Source organism: Fundulus heteroclitus, chromosome 24 (assembly GCF_011125445.2).
Source record: "Fundulus heteroclitus isolate FHET01 chromosome 24, MU-UCD_Fhet_4.1, whole genome shotgun sequence".
Classification (NCBI taxonomy): Eukaryota; Metazoa; Chordata; class Actinopteri; order Cyprinodontiformes; family Fundulidae; genus Fundulus; species Fundulus heteroclitus.
The window spans coordinates 5,396,092-5,401,029 of record NC_046384.1 but is presented as its reverse complement, the minus strand read 5'-3'; the positions used below and the strand labels follow the sequence as shown (position 1 = coordinate 5,401,029).

General features: G+C 39.2%; 1 long non-coding RNA gene across 2 annotated transcripts; it reads right to left on the bottom strand.

The window, feature by feature from the left end:
- Positions 1–2,395: 2,395 nt before the first annotated feature.
- LOC118557753 lies at positions 2,396–3,688 on the bottom strand. Of its 2 annotated transcripts, none has more exons than XR_004927974.1 (2): positions 3,436–3,688; positions 2,396–3,175 (listed from the first exon to the last, which is right to left on the bottom strand). It is a non-coding gene; the product is annotated as an uncharacterized LOC118557753 (long non-coding RNA). The 2 variants fall into 2 exon arrangements; XR_004927975.1 differs by having other exon boundaries at positions 3,460–3,688.
- Positions 3,689–4,938: the final 1,250 nt, after the last annotated feature.

Sequence of the window (4,938 nt, the reverse complement as noted above, 5' to 3'; positions counted from 1 at the left end):
ATTATAAAGATGAAAAATGTTAAATGTGGGTTGTTCATGTCTCCCCCATCAAACAAACTACTTGCCTCCTCTGTCCAAAATGTGAACATTGCTATCTTCAAATGACCATTTCTTGTACTTGAGATGCAAACAAACCGCTGACCAGATAAGAGACCTAAACAAAATCCAAACACCTCCACAAAGTTTCTACTATCAAACCTTTCAATGTTAACAAATTTAAATTGTATTTGTTATCTGTAAATAAAATTTAGATATGATATATACATACACTGCAAAAAAGGGAACTGAAAATATACTTTCTGGAAATTAGTGTATTTTTCTTTGATTTGAGCAGGTAAGACTATCTGCTAATGGAATGCGTATAGTAATTAGAATAGACGTTTATTTTCCAGGTAGACCCATGATCAGATATTTACTGCCTTTAAACAGACTCTCTGTCTCCACATTTTAGATTTTTTTCTTGACAAATGTTTAATTGCAGATAATGACATAGCATGGATTCTTTGAAGAATATGTAGTAAACTATAACTCATAGTTATTTTTACATATTGATGTAGTGATACTGTATTGGTTTTATATCTCCTGGTTGAAGCCTTTATTTGTAATTGGTGTTAGCTATGTGTTATTCAAATAAGTGTTATTTATTTAGTGCCAATTCACAACACGTCATCTCAAGGCACTTTACAAAGTCTAATTCAATCAGATTATACAGACTGGTCAAAGTTTCCTCTCTAAGGAAACCCAGCAGGTTGCATCAAGTCTCTCCAAGCAGCATTCACTCTTCCTGAAAGAGCGTGGAGCCACAGTGGACAGTCTTCTGCACTGTTGATGGCTTTCCATCAATTCCTCATACTGAGCATGCATGAAGAGGAAAACTCCCCTTTAACAGCGAGGAAAAGCTCCAACAGAACCAGAACCAGGCTCAGTATGAACGGTCATCTGCCTCAACCCACTGGGGGTTAGGAAAAAAAGCTGAGACACAGAAATAACAGAAGCACACATTGATCCAGGAGTACTTTCTATGTTATATGGTAATGGCAGATGATAATAATCATCTTCATTGTTATTGCGACATCTGCCTCCCCTGGATAATGTCACAGCTAACACAGCGCCAGACCAGGTGTACCTATTATGAATAGAAAAAAAAGAACACAAATACAATGAAACAATGAAAATTGGGAATGTTATTATGGGAGTTAGGGTCATTTTGACCTTTTTTCCCTGGCTCTCGCCAATGGGAGTAAGAGGAAACATCTGTTTAACTGGACTGTTCCAAAATATGTCAAGTAGCGGAATTAATCGCTCTGTTGTTGTACTTTTAGTGATAAACACTTCCCAGAACTTAAGCCCTGTTGCCAATTGACGTCAATAGCGTGTAGCGCACACACACCAATGGAGACACACAGACACTTGTGTTTAACGCACACACATTATGTTCCTTTAAAATGACGACCATTGTATTTGAATGTCAGAATTCGCTCCGGAAACCCGTTTGTACGTTTCTAGGCATAATAAAGACGAATTCTCGTTGTTAAGACAAAGGAACGCCATTTTCTCTGAGTCTTTCTTTCTTTTTATAAGGTTAATAGTTAAGTAATTCTCCCACAAAATTGGTGACCCCGACGTGATAGGGAAAAAAAAAAGGGAGTTTTTGCCTTCCCGGACAGACGGCTTGGGTTCCCCCGCGCGGACCTGGCCCCTCCGCGCCGGGTGGAGGGGAGAGGACAGAGGTGAGTGAAAATACATTTTTTACTGCTCTGTCTTCTGCTCTCTCTGCTTGTTAGCGATGAATCTGCCGCCTGTGTAATTGGAATTGGGAAGAGCGTTGTTTGTGATTGATTGACAGACGGGAGTGGTCGTTCCTTTGGCTTGACATCTATTTGGTATTTTTCTACGTAGAAAAATAAGTTGTCTAAACATCAAAAGATTTGGAATGATATTTGCTTCCTCCACAGTTGGGCACACATGACAACTTAAAGAAGTGATTGGTTACTCCCAGCCGCTTTTATCGGATGTCCCGTCAAATATGACGTTAGAAGCGACGGCGTATAAGACATGAATCGGACCAGTACGGGTCTTTGCTGAAGTTTTTCTAATATACATAACTTTTTAGAATCAAAGAGATCATTTCTGAAAGAATTGATCTTATAAATGTTCGGTTGATCGGAGTCTTTAGGGCGCGGCCCTGTTAATGTAAGCGCTTGAAGAAAATAAGGCAGTTCTCGGATCATTCCATGCGTGGAACTCCGATGAAAATGTGGCCTTAACAGAGTTGACTGCAGTCTGTTTTTGGTTGAGTACTCCAGGTTTAGGCAAACGAGGTAAAAGCCTCCTATCAAATTTGAAGCAAAGAGGCCTTGCTGGTGCCCGTGAAGTATAAATGTTTATTTTTAACTTTTTTTTTTTTTTTTTTTTTTGCTCTGGGTCCCATAAAAAACCTGATTTAAATTCTCTGTGCGCACAGTTAAAATCCAGGAACATTGAACATTTGGACCTTTAAGAAAAACAATAAGTCTCCCGGGAGAGTGAGAGTGAAAGGAAAACGTGAGAATGTGGGAATGTTGAAAGGTGATGATTAAGAATGTGTGATTGTTGTTGACGTCTACGTGTGATTATAAAGGATGAGAGCTTTATTGGATGACTAAAACGCATGGATGAATGAAACTGCATGGTTGCTTTTGTTTTTGTTTTTTTTGTTTTGTTTTTTGTATTCAAGTCCCACTGTTAGAGGTAAAGTTGTCTAGGTTGATGAGCTAAAAAGTGCTTGGAAACTTTTATTGTTGTAAGGAAATCTTGGTGGACCAAGGTGTGTATACTTTTTGAAGCTGTTATGTTGTTAAGATGTGGGTGCAGGTATTTAAACTTTGTATTTGTAAGACTGTTTTGTTTGGGGAAGGAGACGGCTCCGTCTGCCTTTTTTGCCTGTCAGTGGGGCAGAACCACTGGCAGGCTGAGTTATTTTTAGCCTGTTAGTTAAAGACTGCCAAGTAGCTCTCTCCCCCGCCCGAAGGAAAATCTTGCACACACACACTAAGTTCTCCTCAGGCAGAGGAACCACACATACAGCTCTACGTAGGCAAGGAGAGCCACACACACAACGCTTTTCACTCCCTCCTCCCGGAACGTTGCCCCTCCTCTCCCTCTCTCCCCCGCCCGAGGAGAGACAAAAGGACCTCTGGAAAAACAAAAAGTAAAAAGATTTTAGTCTCGCTTTCGCGAGAGAAATTAACCCCGTATTGCATCTCAATTTTTTTGTTTTTCTTAATGTGGATTAACGAAATGTGGACGATTTGTTAATCTGCGGAAACACACTAAATGACTGTCATCAGGACTCAATCAAAGTTCTGCAAAGATTAGCAGAGGGAGGACACAAGGTCTCCAAACAAAAACTACAGTACTGTCAACCACAGGTAGATTACCTAGGAAGACAGATACCTCAAGGAACAGTTAGCATTTCACCTTCTCAACTGGAAGGTTTTAGCAAAGCTCCAAGTCCACGGACAGTCAGCGAAATGATGACATTGTTGGGAATGACAGGTTTCAATGCAGACTGGATTGAAAACTATGCAGGAAAACAGCATCGTTTAGAGAACTCCTAAAAGAAGCAGGAAACCAGTTGTTTAAAGCAGTGTTAAAATGGACAACTGAAGCTAAAATAGCTTTTGAGACACTAAAACAGCACTACGATAAATAATTTTACCTGTATGTAGCCAACAGGAAAACATGTATGCGTCAATGTACTAATGCAAGAAACCTCACCCCCACCAACGTGTCAGTGAGAGCCTGCGTCTGCTCCGCTGTCCCCTGACCAAAAAAAAAAAAAAAACTTACAGGGTAGAGTTGAAATGTAACAGTATCTTACAAAAACCTTAACCCTTTGTTACCTCCTCGGCAACCCCTACCGTTTGCCAAATTAAACTCGCTCTGTCCAAAGAACATTAACCCATTAATAGCCCTACTGTCGTCGGTTCACTGGATCGATCATTGATTTTGAGGTTGAGTTGAAGCCTACTTAGTATGGATGTTTAATTGGACGTGTGATGTGATGAATGAGGTTATTTGAATATGTGAAATGCATGTGACAAGGTATTAACATTGCATGTTCGGCTTTAAGCATTAACAGCTGTTTCAATCGTAATGCAGAGCAAACTCGCTGTGTGAAAGCAGACACACACACACACGCGCATGCTTTAAATAACTGCTGACAAGCAACTAGAAACGTAAAACTGTTTATAGCAATTAATAGAATAAATGCCGGCAAGATTATCTATAACATACAAAAGTTTGTGTTTGTCTAAGTGTTGTCTAAATGTTGTGTACGTCTAAGTGTTGTTTAGGGGTATTTTGTGTAAATGTTTAATCTATGTTGCGAAGGCGGTTTACTGACAGTTGTCTGACTTTTGTTTGTGCTATCGCAGTATGTTTTAATAATAATGTTGATAAGCATTATTAACGCAATGACATAATGGATCAACGAGAATTTATTAGTGTAAATAAAGGTCATAAGTTTTAGCTGTCCACAATGCCTGATGTCTCAGTATTCACAAAAGTCCGGACTGAAGTGAATATTGGCGAATTGCCTTAAGATTATGCATTGGATTGTACTAAATTCTTAGGAATACTGGGGTGTCAGTCAGGCTGGAACTCAATTGTGAGGTTTATTAAAAAGAATCATCATCCATAAGCCTTCGTCAGTATCAGGAGTATTAGTGAGGAATCAAAAGAGGAAAACCATGAATGATGTTGTGTATTATGTGACAATGATGTCTTAAGATCTATGATCATTAGAATTTTGGTATACGTAAGGTAACATATTGAGTTAATGGTGTATTAAATGAAAGTGTGAATATTATTGAACTTTGCGGTTATGCAAAGACTTTGGAAGTGGTTGTGTCTCTCCACTCCTAAATACCAGGATTGACACAATGCCAGGAGCTG